Here is a 21,859-nt window from a genome sequence, read left to right on the forward strand (position 1 = left end):
CAGTCAAAGCTCATTTGGCTGTACTTCTCCTGTGGATCACAGGAATGTAAAGAAAATGGCAATTAAAGTCACGTGTTTAAACGCGGTAAATGTTAGTGAATTTACCGCATTGCCTGAACTGTGAGAGCTAGAGTTCTTTGTTCAATGTTGTACTTGTTCCTACATTCATAATGAGGAACCAAATGAATTGCAAACCCAAGGATCAGATATTATTGAACATTCTGTGAATAAAACTGCTAATCCAACTGCAGCACAAAAATCTGTATGATCTAATAAAATCATTTTTACTTTATTGCATTCCTAACACTGGAAGATAGCCAACTAAATGGGAAATAAAAGGTAAGCTGAACAAAAATGAACAAATATATAGAGTAAATTCAGAAAGACAGACAAGGAAGGATTCTGCCATACCTAGAAAAAAACAGATGCTAGAAATACAGGCTGATCCTGGTTAGCATTGCTCATATACTCAGTTTAATTGAAATAATTGATTTTAAAATCCAACTTTCCATAATCGTTTTTATATCCGTTGAGACTTGAAGCAGGCTTCACACATTAGAAGCAAGCTATTCAACCTGCTGTTTAAACATATGTGAACATAACACCATTAAAGGATCTCTAATTTTCATTTTTGAACAGGGTTATTCCAAGCAAGCCAGCCTCTTAAAAATAGTCCTTGAAGTGATCCTGTCAAAAGTCAGAAAAAATAAAAAATCACGCTTTTATAAAATTTTCATGAAGCATTAATAAATTCTTGCTTATATATCACGTCTCTGGGGAGGGGCTAGAAATTGGCAACGCTTTACGTGGGATCTGCTTAATGCTTCATTGGGAACAAAATCACATTATGCAGAACATGTGTAAGTTTCTGCCAATTTCTGCAAGTCCCTGCGGGTGTGAAATATGTTGAATAGAATGCATTTGTAAGCTCATTTAAAAAGTTTGAAGACACAGTGCCGTGGATGGGGACATATCTTGATCGGTCCCCAGAATATTTCATATCATTGAAAAAAGGAATCTCATTTATATATTTAAATATCTATGCTGACATGCATAGCCTGCCAGGTAGTCAAAATATATTCCTTTTTGAGGCTCATTCCCAAACTATGCGTGGCCTATGGTTCAGCACACCAATGCTTAGTTTTTAACCTAAAATCAGCCATAACATTATGACCACCCACCCATTATGAAGTAGGTCTCCCTTTTGCAGCCAAAACAGCCCTGACCCATCGAGGCATGGACTTTAGCAGACAATGCATCACATTGCCTCCACCAGCTTCTTTCCATAATGCATTCTGCTATATCTTCCCTATGTAAGCGAAGGGAAACACACAAATATGTGATTCATCAGACCAGGCCACCTTCTTCCAAAGCTCCATGGTCCAGTTCTGATTCTCATGTGCCCATTGTAGGCGCTTTTGGCTGTGGACATGGGTCAGCATGGGCATCCTGGCCAGTCTGTGGCTACGCAGCCCTATTCACAACAAACTGCGATGCACTGTGTGTTCTGACAACTTTCTATCAGAACAAGCATTAACTTTTTCAGCAATTACGATATTGTCCATTATCGGATGTGGGCCATTCTTTTTGATCGTTTGAAGATATTTCCCATGGGCCCCCCCCCAGGCAACCTATCACCAACAATATTACACAGGTAATCTTTCTCACATATTTTCATCTTATACATAATATTGAAAAATTAATTGTATTACAAAACTTTTTTCATCTTTTCTTTGAATTTTCGCAATTGATAGGCTTTTTAAGAAATTAAAAATGTTTTCTCTGTAACGAAAATATCACACAACATGAAATGCGATCTGTTGTTAAATACCAAATATTGATTTTCTTATAGGTTAACTTTTCTTTGCATATAGTTAGAGTAGCTAACCAGATCTGAGGCCCTGACGAAGCGGGACAGCCCGTGAAAAGCGTTGGCTATAAAAAAAAGAAAAAAAAAAGAAAACAAACCTTTAAGAATCTGTATAATATTTTGGATAAAGAAATATGAAAAATGATTTCATAACTATTTGGTCAGGTGGTTATTAGTCCCAAGGAAGTACATGGAAAGTCCCAAACAATTTTGTACTTCTGGGACAATATGTTCACTTGCTGCCTATTATCCCACCAACTTTCAGGTACTATTGCAATGAGATAATAACGGAATTTTTGTAAAATCTTACCTGTAAAATTCCTTTCTCGGAGTCCTCCGACAGTCGCCGCCTCTTCATATTCGTCACATATGGGGTATTAGACTTTGCTCCGAAGGAGTAGCTAGGCAACAGAATATGTTAACATTAAAGCTTTTAACATATCCCACCCTCAAGGGGTGGTCCCCTCAGTCAATACCCTCCTACTTCCTGCAACCATATCTCAGTTTCAGTGGAATAGCAGTAGAGTATACAACCAAATCCCAAAAGAGGGGCGGGGGCGGCGACTGTCGGAGGACTCAGAGAAAGGAATTTTACAGGTAAGATTTTACAAAAATTCCGTTTTCTCTTACGTCCTCCGACAGTCGCCGCCTCTTCATATTCGTCACATATGGGGACGTCCCAAAGCAGTGCAAACATGAGGGGTGGGAAACGCATCCGCGCCGAAAGGCAACGCAGTCTCCACATCAAAGAAAGGAACCTTACCAAAGGAAGGAACCCAACTGGGCAACAGGAAAAAACAGGTGCTCAACAGGAGCAACAACCCAGGAAAAGACAAATAACCAGGGGATAAAAAACTTATCCCAACAGCCAGTGGTCCCCAACAAGGGACCCTAGGGAATCGCCGCACTAAGAACCTTGCGGCCAAAGGAAGCATCCGCCGATGCCTGAACATCTACTTTGTAGAATTTTGTGAAAGTGTGCACGGTCGACCAAGTCGCCGCCTTACACACCTGGGCTACAGAAGCCCCATGACGACAGGCCCAAGACGTACTCAGAGATCTGGTAGAGTGCGCCTTCACAGGCACAGGGAGAACCTTCCCCTGCAAGGCATAGGCCTGTTCAATGGTCTGCCTGATCCATTTGGCGATGGTAGAGGCCGACGGCGCCATGCCCTTCCGAGGACCCTCTGGAAGAACAAACAAGGAGTCCGTCTTTCGAAAAGACTCAGTCGATTTAAGGTAAACCCTTATCGCCCGAACAACATCCAAAGAATGTAATCGCACCTCCTTTGGATGTTTAGGCTTCGCGCACAGCGAAGGCAAGACAATATCCTCATTAAGATGGAATTCCGAAACTCGCTTCAGAAGAAAAGAAGGATTAGGTCGCAAGACCACCTTATCCAAATGAAACAACCAGATACGGAGACTTGCAGGACAAAGCCACCAGCTCCGACACCCTGCGAGCCGAAGTGATCGCAACCAAAAAGGTGACCTTTTTGGACAACATAGACAACGAGATCTCCCTGATCTGTTCAAAAGGAGCAAGTTGTAACACAGATAGAACGAGATTCAAGTCCCAAGGGGGCAAAGGATCCCTCCTAGGAGGAACCAGATGCCGCACTCCCTGAACAAAAGTGCCAACCAAGGAGTTGGAAGCCACGGGACGTTGAAACAGAACGGCCAGCGCAGACACCTGACCCTTTATCGTAGCCAGCGCCAAACGCTGATCGACACCCGTTTGAAGGAAGGACAGCACTCGGGAAACCGAGTACGCGCGGGGTGAAAACCCCCTGGACTCACACCAGGCAAAATAGGCCTTCCAAGTACGGTAATAAACCTTCCCCGAGGAAGACTTCCTCGCGTTGATCAAGGTATGAACGACCTCTGGGGAGAGACCCTTCTCCTTCAGGACCTCGGTCTCAACAGCCAGGCCGTCAAAGCCAGCGACGGTAAAGCAGGATGGAATATCGGTCCTTGAGACAGGAGATCGTCTCGAAGAGGCAGACGCCACGGGGCGTCGACCGCCAGATTCACGAGGTCTGCGTACAAGGACCGGCGAGGCCAGTCCGGTGCCACAAGAATCACCGTGCTGCGTTCCGAGTGTAACCTGCGAAGGAACCTGGACAGCAACTGAATCGGTGGAAACGCGTACATCAGCCTGTACTGATGCCACGGGGCCACTAACGCGTCCGACGCGTCTGCCCGAGGGTCGCGCGTCCTTGCCACGAACCTTGTTGTTGAGACGAGACGCGAACAGGTCCACATCTGGAAGACCCCACTTCGCGCACAACGTCTGGAAGACAGCCGGGTGGAGAGACCATTCCCCCTGATCCAGGGTCTGGCGACTCAGATAGTCCGCCTGCCAGTTCTCCACCCCCGGAATGTGAACCGCCGTTATCGCCGGGACATGAGTCTCGGCCCAAGACAGAATGTCGGCCACTTCTCGAGCCGCTCGGGCACTCCTGGTGCCCCCTTGGTGGTTGATGTAGGCCACCGCCGTGGCATTGTCCGTCTGCACCCGAACCGGGCAGCCCTGCAGCCGGTCCGTCCAGCGATGAAGACAGAGATTTATCGCACGCAATTCCAGAATGTTGATCGGAAGGGAGGACTCCCCCTCCGACCAAGTCCCCTGGGCGGACAGAACGCCCAGAACACTACCCCAGCCCGACAGGCTGGCATCCGTGGTGATTACCGTCCACGAGATAGGACGAAACGACTTGTCCCCGGACACCAACGGGGACTGGAGCCACCACAGAAGGTCTCTTCTGGTGCGACGGCTCAACGAGATTTGAAGATCCAGAGATTGAGGTCGCCCGTCCCACATGGACAGGATCTCCGCTTGGAGACCCCGCGTGTGAAACTGGGCGAAGGGAATCGCCTCGAAGGCCGAGACCATCAATCCCAGACATCTCATGCACGTCCGCAAAGACGAGTGCAGAACGTCCCTGAGGGACCTGACTTCCTCCTGAAGAGTTCTGAGTTTGTGTTCCGGCAGGAAGACCTTCGCCTGCACCGAGTCCAGAATCATTCCCAGGTAGGGAAGACTAACCGACGGACTCAGCGTCGACTTTGGAAAATTTATCGTCCAACCAAACTCCTGCAGAGTTTGCATCGTGACTGACAGGTCCTTCTCCAGACCCTGGCTGGTCGCAGACCGAACCAGGATGTCGTCCAGATACCCCAGGACAGAAAAGCCCTGGGCCCTCAATAATGCCAGAACCGGTGCAAGCACCTTGGTGAAGAGCCGCGGAGCCGAGGCGAGACCAAAAGGCAACGCCACAAACTGGTAGTGATCCTCCGCAATGGCAAATCGAAGGTACCTCTGGTGACCCTCGAAAATGGGGATGTGAAGATACGCATCCTTCAAATCGATGGAGGCCATGAATTCCCCCGGAACCAGGGCAGCCACCACCGACCGCAGGGATTCCATGCGGAACTTGCGAACCCGCACAGAGCGGTTCAGAGCTTTCAAGTCCAGGATTGGACGAACCTTGCCCTCCTTTCTGGGCACGGTGAACAGATTGGAATAAAACCCCCAAAATCTGTCCCGATGAGGCACCGGAACTACCACTCCCTGAGCCCTCAGGTCCCGCACCGCCAGGTGCAGGTCCCGTAAACGCTCCGGAGACAGTTGAAGATTTGAGGGAAAAAAATCTGCTCTCCGGCCGAGAGAGAAACTCGATCTTGTAACCAGATCGAACGATCTCCTGAACCCATCTGTCCCGCACGCGGGCCAACCAGGGCCGAAGAAAACCGAGCAAGCGTCCCCCCACCCCAAAACTGGGTGAGGGCGCCCCTTCAGGCCGCACTGTTATGGGCTGCGGATCCGGATTGACCGGACTTCTGTTTTCCAGACCAGGGCTTCTTCTGAGAGCCTTGACCCTTGAACGGTTTGCCCTTGTAGTGCGACCGAAAGGCACGAAAGGACCCCTGAGGGGGCCGAAAATTAGCATGCTTCTTCCCAGAAGCCCCCTTAGCCTTGGGGAAATGGGGCAAGAGAGTGCTCTTACCTCCGGTGATCCCCTTAATCAATACATCCAGGGACTCCCCAAAAAGGCGAGACCCATCATAGGGCAGATTGGCTAAGGTCTTACGTGAAGACTGGTCCACCGACCAACATTTCAACCAAACCAGGCGGCGAGACAACACCGCCACGCTGTGCACACGCGCAGCCAACGGGACTCGGTCCCAGTCCGCATCACACAGATACATGACACCCTGGTGGATTTGATCCACCATATCCAGGGTCGCCGGCGAGGCCGAATCGGCCACTAGGACGCGCCTAAGCATCTGCGTCCAACTTGCGACCGCCTGGGCCGCCATGAGAGAGGCAAACAGAGCCTTAAGCATAGAACCCGTAACAGAATAAGTATGACGGGCAAGAGACTCCAATCTCCTATCCGTGGCATCACGGAACACAGGGGAATCCTCTGCAGGAATCGCAGTGGATTTGTTTAAAACCGCAATTGCGTGATCCACTGGGGGTGGCACACACCACCTTTCATCAGTGGAAGGCGAGAAAGGATAACGCAGCTTGAACCTACTAGGTACAGCAAAAGGTTTGCGCAGATTGCGCCATTGTTCCTTAACAGCGCGCTGAAAATCATCATTGCAGGGAAAAACCTGCGGCGTCCTGCGTTTTCTCTGCGTCCCATAAGCCGCCAAGGCAGCGGGGGGACACACTTCATCCTGCAAACGCAGCGTTTGCTTTATGGAAGCAATCAATTCATCCATGATTGCAAGCTCTTCAGGCGAGCCAGGGGGAGAATTATCAACCCCTTCAACTTCAGCCTCCACCTCGGACCCCACTAGATCCAGGGAGGAGCGGGACCCCGATAAGGAGGCCCCCGCCATAACAGCCCCAGCACCTTCACCCTCAGAATCAGAGGAAAGAGAAACCCTGGGTCTTTTAGTAGATTGAGCAGCCACCAGCATCTGCACCTGAGCAGCAAGGCCAGCCACAATAGTGGCTAAATCCCCCCCTGGGGGGGAAACAGCGGTCCCCTGGCTTTCCACCAAGGCGGTAGGAAATTTGCCCTCCTGAGAATCCATTGCCCCTATAACAAATGCCGGATAATAAAGGGTTAACTGCCCCTTTAACAAGCGCGGCGAGCGCAGCCCACCGCACCACACACAAGCACAATGAGACCCCCACAGGGACAATAAAACTGACACAGGCAATGGATAGGAAGGATATAACCTGAGGAGACCCTCGCCGCTGCTGCTGCCTCGATCGGTGTTCCTGGAGAAGAGGAAGTGATGCTGTCAGGGCGCTCTATGAAAGCCTATGGGAGGCTACAAGAAAATGGCCGCCATGCATGTAGAACATGCGGCCGGAGCGAGTGTAGGCAAAATGGCGCCGTTTGGCGCCGAAACCGCTGCTCCACAGTACAGTAATACACACGTCATCAATGTATAAAAAAACATGTGAGATCGCTGCAGCGATCGCTGTATAGTGCCCAAACATGCCACAAAACATGCCCCACAGCACACAGCTTCACACACTGACAAGGCTGACACACAGTGTCACACAGCTCCCCCCCCCCCTTGCAGCCCACAGCATGCAGCCGAGAGATAGGGAGACAAACAGTGTGAATAGAGGCAGGTTACACAGTCCCAGACTGACCACCCCCCAGACAGACAGGTCCCCACATAGATACACTTACCTCACAGTGGCGTGGGGGACCCGCACAGGCGAACAAGCCGCTGCACATGAGGCAGGGAGAGTCGCATACAAGACGCACAGAATGGGGGTTAAGAAACCGCACAGCGTCCAGTGAGGTAGCCACCTCACCAATCATCCCTGCACCGAACAGGGATGGGTCGTTTACTGTGCCAGGAGCGTTACCTGGCTGAACGCTCGATGGCAGGCTGGGAAGCCACTGACCCACGACCTGCGACCAGGGGGATCAGCCCGAGACCCAGCCCGCATGATCCTCTTCATCCGAAGAACTAACTAATGCTGACAAAAGAACAGCTAAGTAAAGGTAGAGAGAAAACTCAAACAAAAAATCAAAAAAAGAAGAAAGAGTCTGGGGCACAAAGCCCCAGCACAGAGAGAGCCAGCCACTCCTGACAAGCTAGACATTGAAACTGGGATATGGTTGCAGGAAGTAGGAGGGTATTGACTGAGGGGACCACCCCTTGAGGGTGGGATATGTTAAAAGCTTTAATGTTAACATATTCTGTTGCCTAGCTACTCCTTCGGAGCAAAGTCTAATACCCCATATGTGACGAATATGAAGAGGCGGCGACTGTCGGAGGACGTAAGAGAAAAATGTTTTTCACTTAACCGGTCAGTGGTCATATTATATTTTGGCTGATCAGTGTATGTACCTCAATACCAAACTCAAAAAGCAATTGGAACATGGAAGGGGTGTAGACATGAACAGAATGGCAAATAATATTTTATCCAATTAAAAGATTAAAGGTTAGTAAACCTTTATAACTTAACTGTAATGACACTTTTATTTTGGGATGCATAAAAAAAAAAAAAAAAAAACTGTTTAGCATATGCTTTAGGAAGCAGATACTCCCCCGTGACAATGCTTTCTGTAATCTGTTTGCAGGGAACTATAGAAAATTTAGTCACTTAAATACTTTGATTTCAGGTCATTTTTCAGTGCTGGAATAGTTTGACAAATCATTTAAGAAACACTGTACTCTAATGAATTTAATATAATTTTTGTTGAGACAAATGGAGCTACTTTTGGTGTTATTTAGCCACTTAAGCCCTGGAGGATTTGGCTGCTAAAAGACCAGGTGTTTTTTGCGATTTTTTTACTGCGTGACTTTAACAGACAATTGCGCGGTCGTGCGACGCTGTACCTAAACGAATTTGACGTCCTTTTTTTCCCACAAACAGAGCTTTCTTTTGGTGGTATTTGATCACCTGTGCGATTTTTTGATCATGCGCTATAAACAAAAAAAGAGCGTCAATTTTGCAAAAATAACAATATTTTTCACATTTTTGTATGAAATTCCCCCAAAAAAAATGTAAAAATCAAAATGTTTTAACATTTTCGGCCAATTTGTTTTATGCTACATATGTTTGGTAAGAAAAAAAAAAAAAAAAAAAAAATCGCAAAAAGCGTATTTTGATTGGTTTGCGCAAAAGTTATCGCGTTTACTAACAAAGGGAAAGATTTTTGTCATTTTTGGTGTTTTTTTTTTAATGCGTAATGGCGGCGATCTGCAATTTTTTTTGCGGTACTGCGACATTGCGGCGGACAGATTGGACCCTTGACTGACATTTTTGACACGTTTGGGGTTACCAGTGACATTACTGCAGTAATCAGTGCTATACATATGCACTGTTACTGCAAAAATGACACTGGCAGGGAAGGGGTTAACTGTATTGGAGAGGGAGGGGTTAAGTGTGTCCTAGGGGCGTGTTTCTAACTGTAAAGGGACATGGCTATTGGTGTAAAAACAAAGATCAACGGTCCTACATAGTAGAACCGTCTGATCTTCATTTTTACACAGGGAAGAATGACAGACGGCTTGTTTACATAAGCTGTCCGCCTTTCTCCCTTCACCGGAGCGATCGTGAGTGACCGGCGGACGATCGGGTCCGCCGGTCACACGCCCGCCCGCAATTGGCTCGCAAGTCAGTGACAGGCGAGTGACGTACCCCTACGTCACTCTGCCTGGCCGGGGCTGACCGCCGCAGTATATAGTCGTGCGGCGATCGGCAATCGGTTAATAACCACTGGGCTTTTTCTTGGTTACTATATAAAGAAAAAAAAGACCATTATATATATATATATATATATATATATATATATATATATATATACATACATATATATATATATATATATATATATATATATATATATATTTTTTTTTTTTTTTTTTTTTTTTTTTTTTTTGTTTGTTTTTTTTTTTGTTTTGTTTTTTTTGTTTTTTTTTTTTTTAAACTGTACCAAATTTTTTGAATCATTAAAATGCATCCAAAATTGTTTAGTCATCTTAGGCTCGGTTTACATTGTTGTGCAATTTAAAGCATAAATGATGCACATTTTTCCGAACCTAAACATCTGTTGTGTTATGTTGTTTGAATAGGCTGCCTACCGCACCAAAAACCATCCATTACACTTACCAGTAATGGTGTTTCTATGAACCTTCCAGGACGGTAACACATGAGAGATGAGAGGCTCCACCCTACAAGGAAACACAACCAGTTCACAGCTGTTAAAAGGCCCCACCCTTCCCCTTGTCCCTCAGTTGTAAAAAAGTAGTTCTCCAACCGAATCACAAGGAGGTACTTACCACCTATTGTTTATATTCTTTCCTCACCCTTTTAACAGGGCAGGAAGTAGGCCTGCCGTCCTGGAAGGTTCGTAGAAACACCGTTACCGATAAGTCTAACGGACAGTTTTCTCCTCTCACCTTCCAGGACAGCAACACATGCGAGGATAATAAAAGTAACCACAGGCCTACCTTAGGGTGGGACCACTGCCTGCAAGCTCTTCCTGCCAAATGCCAGGCTTTCAGTGCTTTTTACCTCCACTCCATTAGGAGTGATGCAGATATCTTGGATGAAGAGGTTGATCAGCAGGTTTGTCCCTCCGAAGTCTCTGCCTACTCTGCTTCGGATGCAGGAACTATCTGGAGTGGAACTTAAAGATGAAAATCAGAAAAACCTGTGAAATCAGTAGGTTAGCAAGATTGACTGTCTAAATCATCTAGCAATCGTAATCTATCCTGTCTGTACCCCTTCTTAGGGCCACTGAAAGGACTTAATCCAAGACGTGTTCTGTGAAACAAAGACACTACTTTGATTAACAAAGCGGATCTGGCTTAAAGACTACTCTGTTCAGGAGCATGATTAAACAGGAGGCTTCCGCTTCCTGACAGACACCTGTTGCAGGTCCCCTTTAAATTATTTTTCTTTCATAGTGATGGGTAAAGTGAAGCCCGCTTAAGGGAAATAGATTAAGTTAAGGTTATTACCTGGGCTCAGAAACTGGACTGGTAAGTACCCAAAGTACACCAAACCTAGGACATACCTCACATATGAATGTTGGCATGTCAGTTGTGAAAAATGCTCTATATACCAGAAAACTCCTTATACACCTGCCCGAAAATGCAATAAAATAAGCGTAACGGATTTTGTTAAAATAATGCTTTTAACCATATTGTAGCGATCAGGTGTCCAATCTGATGCCTGGAACCATAAACCACTCCCTATAGACCTGTCCACAAATATAATAAAATTCAGCAGAAAGGAGTTTGTTAAAAGAATGCTTTTAACCATATCGTAGAGATCAGGTGTCCTACCTGATGTCTGGAACCATAATCCACTTCAATACCATTGGGTGCCCTTTGGTACTGATGAGGGATACATTAAGGAGATCCCTATTTCAGAGTAAGTCCATAGCAGTAGCAGAACACTCACATTGGCTTACTGCAACCAGTTATGCTAATAGAGTGTATTTTAGGGATACCTATAGAATTGTAAACCTATTGAGTTGGGTATACGGGTCACATAAGTTCTTTAGGCCACAATACCTCTATGAACAAAGTTCTTAAAAGGGAAGAGGAGGATATTTTATAACCTTCTTCTAGTGTCCTACAACCTTACCAGGTTTTAAGCAGAGGGAATATGCCTCATCTGCTGGGAGGTTATGAGACCATCTGGCTATAGCTACCACACTGTCTACTCGCAAGTTCCCCTCAGGATACTGACCGTTGATGCCTGGTTTTATCTACCATAATGTGAGTGTTTCATTGGCTTTTTGTTCATTAAATATTACCTGTGTTACAACATACTGCACTATGAGGAGTTCTTTCTTCTTTCATAGGATTGGTTATGAACATACAGAGGCATTTTCTGTGGGAGGAGATATTATGTCTGTCCATATAGTGTGAAAGGAGAGGAGTTCCTGTCTAAAGTGTACTGAGATCCCTGTAATGAGGATCACACATTTCTGGTAAGAGGCCACTTGTGCTGGTGTTTGGTGGAGGCTACTTATTCTGATTTCATCACCCACGTTTTGGACCTTTTATTGGACTCCTTTCTCTTATGGACTTTTTTCTAGTATTATTCAATATTACTACTATTGATTAATTTCTGTGATCACCATATCGAGCGCTGCATACCTTGTTTTTTATTTTTCTGAGGTTGGGGTACAACAACTTTTTTATGCTAGCAGCTGATATTGTAATCTCATCTTTTCATCTGATCAAGCGCAGTATAATTTGTTTTTATCTTTAATGCTGTGCATTTCTGAATAGTAACATGGCATAGCCATTTAACAGAAATGTTGCTAACAAAATTTAAAGTTTATGAAACGTGATTAGTAACAATGTAGTCATAACAGAAATGTCACCAGCAATCCTTAACCACTTTAAGACCAGAAGGATTTGCCCCCTTAATGACCAGGCCCTATTTTGCGTTTCGCACTGCGTTATTTTAACGGACAATTGCGCGGTTGTGCAATGCTGTGCCCAAATAAAATTGATGTCCTTTTTTTCCCACAAATAGAGCTTTCTTTTGGTGGTATTTGATCACCTGTGCAATTTTTATTTTTTGCGCTATAAACAAAAAAAAGAGCGACAATTTTGAAAAGAAAATAATATTTTTCACATTCTGCTATATGACATTATCACAAAAAAAAAAATGTAAAAGCAAAATTATTTTAACATTTTAGGCCAATTTGTTTTTGGCTACATATTTTTGGCAAAAAAATAAATAAAAATACCGCAATAAGCGTATTTTGATTGGTTTGAGCAAATGTTATCGAGTCTACTAACTACGGGAAAGATTTATGTCATTTTTGTTTGTTTTTTTACTAGTAATGGCAGCGATCTGAGATTTTTTGCGGAACTGCGACATTGCGTCGGAAAGATCTGACCCCTAACTGACATTTTTGGGGGTACTAGTGACATTACTACAGTAATCAGTGCTAAAAATATGCACTGTTACTGTAATAATGACACTGGCAAGGAAGGGGTTAACCCTGTTGGTGATCAAGGGGTTAAATGTAAGCCTAGGGGAGTGATTCTAACTGTGGGGGGGCGATGGCTTGTGAAATGACCAGAGAGACATGTGATCCTATATAGAAGGATCACATGGGCTCTATGGTCATTGCAGGGAGAAGGATGGTCGGATGTGTTTACAGCAGCCGACCATCCTCTCTCAGCAGGGAGCACTCGCGGGTGTCATCTGAGCCGCCTCACCCGTGCAGCGGTTTCCCCCGTGCGCTAGCCCCCTAGATTCCCTCGCACGACCGATGTAAACCTACGTCGGTTCGAACAGGAGAGCCACCCTGCCGCAGTAAATCTGCAGGGGTGGTCGGGAAGTGGTTAATGTTGCACATTTCTGAAAAATAACCTGGTACAGCCATGTAACAGAAATGTTACTAACAAAACTTTAGTTGTGCACTTTGATTAGTACCAGTGTAGTCATAAAGACATGACACTGGGAACCTTTGTGCTTTTCTGACTTAGCAGCCTGGGTACAGCCATGTAACCAACAGAAATGTTACTAACAGCAATGTAGTGCATTTCTAATGTACAGAAAAAGAAAAAGTACAATAGAAAAGACACCCCCAACTTTCAATGTGGTGTATTTCTAGTAAGCAAAAGAGTCATATAGCCAAAATAAACTTCAATATTGTGTATTTCTGATGCTCAACAAGGCACAGTTTTTTTTTGTTTTTTTTTTTTTTAGCCCGTAGCGTGTGAAACACACTCAAAAGACTTCACCCGGTGCATAAAAAGTGCACACACGCAAACGTGAACACACAAAAACTGCACAGGGTGTGCGAAATGGTCTGGCCTCCGAAGAGGTTGGACCTATACCTTGATCCCCCGGGGCGCAAGACTCCTGACAGGGACTGAGGTACTTCCTATGGTTTGCCTGGCCGAGACCTGGCAAACCCCGTTCTCCAGGGGGACTGCCGAAACAGCCCACCCCAAAAACTGGGTGGGGCTCCCCGAAGGGAGACCCCATGAGAGAGGGCGAACTAAGCCAAAAGGCCATGTCCACCCCCTCCCAAGACTTTCAAGGTAGGCCCAGAGACCCACACCGTACTCGTCGTGCAGAGGAAGAAAAAGGTGATAGTGAAGTGACAAAACACTACAAAGAAAAAGCACACACAAACAAAAAGTTGGGGAAGGGGAAGTGGAGAGGTGAATTAGTGCCCAAGTGCAAAACAAAGGCAGGCCTTCCAGCCGGAATAAAAGTTCCTCTGGTCGAAGCCAAAAGGCCTTGCCCAAGAGGCAGGTGCTTAAAAAAGTGTGTAGGTGCAGTGACCATGGTGCCGAAAAACTCAAGGCGAGCTGCCCCTCACCAGTGAGAATTAAGGCACCCCTGGGCTGCCACCCCAGGGGCACATACACTACGGGCTTTTTCTACCCTGGCCCAAAGGCCAGACCGAGTGTAGCCCTATCCTACCAGGAGGCATCAGAACTTTGGACAGCTTAGGGAGAACCTACCTTCAACTGGGGACAAGCCTTTTGCAAGAAGGCCAGATTCAACCCAGGAGGAAAGGCTCCCCGACCGCCACCGCCGTTCCTTACCAATCACATCCAGGAGCAGTACTAACTGGCCACGGAACCAATCCAGTTTTCTCGCTCCCTTCAAACTGGTAGGGGAGGACCCATTCAAATCAGAAGGCAATGGACCCATCCGGCTTTCTCTGATGTGGCTTACTTCCCAGTCCCCCGGTAGTTCCGGAGCGCCCTGGTTCATTTCGGCCCCCACCGATACTAACCATCAGGTTCCATACCAACTGATAAGAACAGATACTACACTTGATCTTAGCCAAAAGGCCGAGAAGCGACAAGGCACAGTTAACCCAGAAAAGACAGACAACCAGAAACTTCCACATTGTGTATTTCTAAGATGCAACCAGACCAGGCATAAAGTCAGTCATGATGATTTAAACTAGAAAATAGCCAGCAGAGGGCAAGCTTTATACAGTCAGGTCCATAAATATTGTGACATCAACACAATTGTAATCTTTTTGGCTCTATACACCACCACAATGGATTTGAAATGAAACAAACAAGATGTCCTTTAACTGCAGACTTTCAGCTTTAATTTGAGGGTAGTTATATCCAAATAGGTGAACGGTGTAGGAATTACAACAGTTTGCATATGTGCCTCCCTCTTTTGAAAGGGACCAAAAGTAATGGGACAGATTAATCATAAACTGAACTTTCACTTTTTAATACTTGGTTGCAAATCCTTTGCAGTCAATTACAGCCTGAGGTCTGGAGCGCATAGACATCACCAGACACTGGGTTTCATCCCTGGTGATGCTCTGCCAGGCCTCTACTGCAACTGTCTTCAGTTCCTGCTTGTTCTTGGGGCATTTTCCCTTCAGTTTTGTCTTCAGCAAGTGAAATGCATGCTTAATCGGATTCAGGTCAGGTGATTGACTTAGCCATTGCATAACATGTCACTTCTTTCCCTTAAACTCTTTGGTTGCTTTCGCAGTATGCTTCAGGTCATTGTCCATCTGCACTGTGAAGCGCCGTCCAATGAGTTCTGAAGCATTTGGCTGAATATGAGCAGATAATATTGCCCGAAACACTTCAGAATTCATCCTGCTGCTTTTGTCAGCAGTCACATCATCAATACAAGAGAACCATTTCCATTGGCAGCCATACATGGCCACGCCATGATACTACCACCACCATGCTTCACTGATGAGGTGGTATGCTTTGGATCATGAGCAGTTCCTTTCCTTCTCCATAATCTTCTCTTCCCATCACTCTGGTACAAGTTGATCTTGGTCTCATCTGTCCATAGGATGTTGTTCCAGAACTGTGAAGGCTTTTTTAAATGTTTGGCAAACTCTAATCTGGCCTTCCTGTTTTTGAGGCTCACCAATGGTTTACATCTTGTGGTGAACCCTCTGCATTCACTCTGGTGAAGTCTTCTCTTGATTGTTGACTTTGACACACATACACCTACATCCAGGAGAGTGTTCTTGATCTGGCCAACTGTTGTGAAGGGTGTTTACTTCACCAGGGAAAGAATTCTTCGGTCATCCACAACAGTTGTTTTCCATGGTCTTCCAGGTCTTTTGGTGTTGCTGAACTCTCCGATGCGTTCTTTCTTTTTAAGGATGTTCCAAACAGTTGATTTGGCCACACCTAATGTTTTTGCTATCTCTCGGATGGGTTTGTTTTGTTTTTTCAGCCAAATGATGGCTTGCTTCACTGATAGTGACAGCTCTTTCGATCTCATATTGAGAGTTGACAGCAACAGATTCCAAATACAAATAGCACACTTGAAATGAACTCTGGACCTTTTATCTGCTCCTTGTAAATGGGATAATGAGGGAATAACACACACCTTGCCATGGAACAGCTGAGCAGCCAATTGTCCCATTGCTTTTGGTCCCTTAAAAAAAAAGTGTGAGGCACATATATAAACTGTTGTAGATCCTACACCTTTCACCTGATTTAGATGTAAACACCCTCAAATTAAAGCTGAAACTCTGCAGTTAAAGCACATCTTGTTTCATTTCAAATCCATTGTGGTGGTGTATAGAGCCAAAAAGATTAGAATTGTGTCGATGTCCCAATATTTATGGATCTGACTGTATAGGCATAGCTTGGACTCTAGATACTAAACCTTCCTCCACCAGAGGAGAACCAGGGTAGTTCCAAATAATGGAAGTCTAAGGTGGGTGCATACAGCACAGTGGTAGTAGCTGTTACCCTACCATTGTATGAGTAGGTTTAGTTAGCCCACACACAGGTGGGAATCCAAGTCTCCCAGCATCTAAGGTCTTAACGAGCATAAACCTGGAGATCAATTAAGTCAGTCTCAGGAAGAGGTGGACACAATTTTATCTTGGAGGCAATCAGACATCTGAAGGGCTTAACAAGCAAACATTAAATACAGGTTAATATGTGTAGCTCTTGTAGAGAGGTTTTGCACCCAGAAAACCATCAGAGTTTCAGAAAACAATGATTCTAGTTCATCAAAGGGTGGGCAGTAGCCCAAACCACCAGAGGTCCCAATTAACTCTTACACACCAACCGATCTAGCAGCAGTGTAAGGAGGAAACAATAGATTGGAGCTTGTTAAGTTGTTACACATAGCAAGTTTTTAAACATAGCAAGCAACTCCATAAGAAACAGTTCCCCCCAGGGTACCCCTTACTGTGTCTTTCCACCATATGTGGAGAAATTTTAGGATGCAGGCTTTAAAGAGCAAGAAGACTCTAAAATCAGGGGTAGGGAACCTATGGCTCGCGAGCCAGACGTGGCTCTTTTGATAGCTGCATCTGGCTAGCAGACAAATCTTTAATAAAGGGGGGCGTGTCCGGACGTGAGCCACGCTGGACGTGTAGTCCCAGAGCTCTGCCGCGTCTACCACTCAATCCAGTGCCACCGGCGTAGCTGTGCCCGGTGCCAAGGAGAGATTTCTGCACCCATCGACGGTACCATTTGTGGGCTATCCACCACTACCCTCAGTTCGTCTCTGGGTGACAGGATTGCCGCGCTACGGACCCCGCGGCCTACTCGCAGCACCGCCACTGGCTCGTGTGCTGTGCATCTGAGGGCCTTGGCAATCACTGCCCGGTAAGAAGACCTGCCATCCACTCCCTGTGCCCCGGCAGACACGATCTCCTTCCCCTCTGACACCCGGGGACCCATGGGAGCTGCCTCTCACTTCCACTTCTGAGGCCTTCAGCGGCCGGCCGCCATTTTCTCAGGGCCTATACTCCCCTCCATCACTCGCAGGCCTGCAGGCGCTTCACCACTGCGGCCTCATTGCATACCTGCCTGCTCTACTCTCTTCCCGACCGGACTCCAGGCACTTTCACACGGCTCCATCTACTCACTGTATAGCTGCGGCCCATGAATATGAAATAAAGGTTCCCAACCCCTGAAATATAGTGTATGGCTCTCATGGAATTACATTTGAAAATACGTGGTGTTCATGGCTCTCTCAGCTAAAAAGGTTCCCAACCCCTGCTCTAAATGAACCATCTTGGAGATACGTGCCAGAATCATAGTAGCTAGCCTAATATATTATCAACTGGTGTGCATTGCTGACCAAGAAAAAATCTGTGGTATTACTCATGTAATCTCCAGGTTCCTGCAGACCACCTTACATTCCATTTGATTAACCATTTAGGAATGTCTAACTTGTTCAGTGGCAGAAAAAGCCTGTAAAAGACTCTGTGTCTAACAGGTGTCACCCCTTCACTTGATTTACCCTTATTGATGTACAAAAGGGTTTATAGTGAGAGACTGGGAACTTAATGTTGCAATAACCACAGCATCTCCTGAATTAAAAGGAAGCTGTGGACATTGGTCTAGCTGAAGCTTCTGGGTTACTTGTAGTACCCTCATTAAGGGAGGGAGTACTATGACAAGCCCAAGAAACCACCTGGCTGCTATAAGGGATACTGCTGCTAAGCTCCCAATGCAAAGGGAAGTACTCATCACTGTTTTCTTCCCCCTTTACCACAGCTACAGGGCTTGCTGTTCTATCCTCATGATCACATTAAGGGGGGATAGAGGCAAAAATCACGCCTTCGCAAGTTGCTGTCCTGACTGGGGAGCTGCAAAGTTAGGCTGTGTGCTTCACACTGAAGCATACACACACCTTCTGGTATCCCATCTTATTTTAAAAGGGGGTTGGGGGGGGGGGGGGCTTATCAGACAGCCTTTCTCCTCTTCTGTTGTCCAAAGGCATTCTGACATTTTCTGGCTCACCTCAGAAAAGGTACTTACATCCCCCTGATTTGCTTTGCCTGCAGCCAACTGTGTCGTCTTTCCCTCCTCCTTCTCCAGGAGGTGGATCCAGACGGGGTTCACACTCTTAGCAGCCTTCTTGGTAGCTGAAGAGCCTGTTACTTTTGTGCCACTACATGGGTCAGGTGTCTCCTCTGCGCCTTACACCCACTCCTGGATCGCGCTGTGCGTGCTCGGCGTCTTCCCTGTTCAGACCGGAAGTTCCGGTTTGAGAAGGCGGCTTGGAGCGTACTGGGTCCTCCCACATCGCTGCTGATGTTATGTGGCTGGCCTTTGACAGCATGGCGCCCACTGTTTGCAGGGGAGGACCAGAGAAGACCCGAGCTGCTGAGTAGGGCAACGAGCAGAGGGACCACTGTGTCCGACTTGCCTTTGCCACAAGAGGCGACCTGTGAGAAGCCAGAAAGGTGTGCAGGTAGAGTTTGGCCCTCACCGGCGTTCCTGAACCTGCCTCACAGGAGTACCGTCCAAATCTCTAGGTCTTCTGGTCAGAGAATAAAAAACAAATGTTTCGCTGTAGGATAAACACAATCAATACTGAGAGACAAGGGGAAGGGTGGGGCCTTTTAACAGCTGTGAACTGGTTGTGTTTCCTGTAGGGTGGAGCCTCTCATCTCTCATGTGTTGCCATCCTGGAAGGTGAGAGGAGAAAAGGACGCATGTATTAAAGCTGATCTGTGGGATACCTGAAAATGTTCACAGAAAAAGGTGTGAAGGAATCATGTCTTACTTTGCCCAGCTTGCAAATCTCTCTCTACTCTCTACTCTCCCCTGCAGGTACTTCTTTTGTGCGTTTTTTTCACATAAGGCAGCCCAATGGAATGAATTGCCATCCTAACCGCGATGCGTAAAATCATGCAAAAGTGTGCCTACACTGTGATACCTGCTTAGGTATGAACAGAGAAGCCTAGTACACACTACTAGTTTTTTTTTTTTGTTCAACCTAGCAGGCTGAACGAAAAAAAAAACTGCAGCTCTGGAGGAGTCACTGTACTAAGTATGTGATTTAGTACACACTGGTCAGCGCTGATCAGATGCTGATCAGCAGACCTTTTTTCGGCCACACCCCTTCGATGGAATCCGGCTGTTCGGACCAACTGCTGTACGTACGGGACAAATGTCGGACAGGTATTATTGAACCAGCTGATGACGCCCAATATTTGTCCGTGTGCACTAGGTTTTACTCTATCTAAAAAGAAAAAAAAAACGGAATTTTTGTAAAATCTTACCTGTAAAATTCCTTTCCCTGGAGTCCTCCGACAGTCGCCGCCTCTTCATATTCGTCACTATGGGGGTTATTGACCTTTGCTCCGTAGGAGTAGCTAGGCAACAGAATATGTCAATATTAAAGCTTTTAACATATCCCACCCCCAGGGGGTGGTCCCCTCAGTCAATACCCTCCTGCTTCCTGTATCCATACCTCAGTTTCAGTAGAATAGCAGTAGAGTACACAAACAAACCCCAAAAGAGGGGCGGGGGCGGCGACTGTCGGAGGACTCAGAGAAAGGAATTTTACAGGTAAGATTTTACAAAAATTCCGTTTTCTCTTACGTCCTCCGACAGTCGCCGCCTCTTCATATTCGTCACTATGGGGACGTCCCAAAGCAGTGCATACATGAGGGGTGGGAAACTCAGCCGCGCCTAAGGCAACGCAGTACCCACAGCAGAAAAAAGGAACCTCACCAAAAGGAAGGAAACCAGCTGGGCAGCATGAAAAAAACTTGCTCAACAGGAGCAACAACCCAGGAAAAACAAATAACCTAGGGACAAGAAAACATCCCAAACAGCCAATGGCCCAAAAACAAGGGACCCTAAGGCACCGCCGCACTAAGAACCTTGCGGCCAAAGGAAGCATCTACCGATGCCTGAACATCCACTTTGTAGAACTTTGAGAAGGTGTGAACGGACGACCAAGTCGCCGCCTTACACACCTGAGCCACAGAAGCCCGATGATGACAGGCCCAAGACGTACTCAGATCTGGTGGAGTGCGCCTTCACAGGCATAGGGGGAACTTTTCCCTGCAAAGCATACACCTGTTCAATGGTCTGTCTGATCCATTTGGCGATGGTAGAAGCCGACGCCGCCATGCCCTTCCGAGGCCCCTCTGGAAGGACAAATAGAGAATCCGTCTTGCGAAAGGATATTGTCGATGACAGGTAAACCCTGATCGCCCGAACAACATCCAAGGAGTGTAAATCCACCTCCTTTGGATGTTTAGGCTTCACGCAAAGCGAAGGCAAGACAATGTCCTCATTGAGATGAAATTCCGAGATCCTCTTCGGAAGAAAAGAAGGGTTAGGTCGCAAGACCACCTTATCCAAGTGAATCACCAAATACGGAGACCTGCAGGACAAGGCTGCCAGCTCCGACACTCTGCGAGCCGAAGTGATCGCCACCAAAAAAGCGACCTTCTTAGACAACATGGACAACGAGATCTCCCTGATCTTTTCAAAAGGAGCATGTTGCAACACGGACAGAACATTATTGATATTTAGTATATACTAAATAATATTTTCAAAAAACAGATAAGTTTTTCTCTATATGTACTACAAACTTATATGCAGTTTATCCATTAGAGACTGTTAATATTTGGGGCATTACCAATGATTGTTCTTTTATCCTGTTTTCAGGATAGGTTTTTGTTCTGTACTACATTTTTATTAAACCCTTGCTGAATATTGTAATCCATTGGTTCCTATATAAAGCTAAACCTTGTTTTTAGGCTGTATGTAGTCCAGGCTGCATCGGAGTTGAGCCTTGTCGTGCCCTTGTTATATAGTAGTACTTAAAGCCACTGTAAGGCAGTATTTGACAAGTTTGAGAAAGGGGCTGTCTGCCCAGAAACACATTGCCTAATATTAGTACAGCCTGAATCACAAGTGGAGAAGTCGGCCCTTGGAATGGCATCCAACAACGGTTAACCATTTTTGCAAAAACATATACAACAGCTGTAAAACAGCAAACGTGTTTCGCCTGTCAGGCCTTAGGCATGGCCCATGCCTAAGGCCTGACAGTCAAAACACTTAGGCTGTTTCACAGCCGTTATACATGTTTTTTCAGTAAAGAATAACCATTGTTGAATGCCATTCAGAATGCCAACTTCTCCACTTGTGGTGAGAGTTCTGAGGCTTCAGCAGCCTGTAGGTCTGAGCACCGGGTAGAGCTAGGATGTGAAGGTGGAAGCGCTTCCACACCTGTATTCATTTGTTAGTCCAGCCTACCTCCATTCTTTTCCTAGTGTACTGAATATC

At 46.1% G+C, this 21,859-nt stretch overlaps 1 protein-coding gene across 2 annotated transcripts in view; it reads right to left on the reverse strand.

The window, feature by feature from the left end:
• Window positions 1-21,859, reverse strand: part of FBXW8 (F-box and WD repeat domain containing 8) — a 315,006-nt gene that overhangs the window by 232,771 nt on the left and 60,376 nt on the right. The gene's annotated exons all lie outside the window — the stretch shown is intronic.

Source organism: Pelophylax lessonae (assembly GCF_965119305.1).
Source record: "Pelophylax lessonae genome assembly, chromosome: 1".
NCBI lineage: Eukaryota > Metazoa > Chordata > Amphibia > Anura > Ranidae > Pelophylax > Pelophylax lessonae.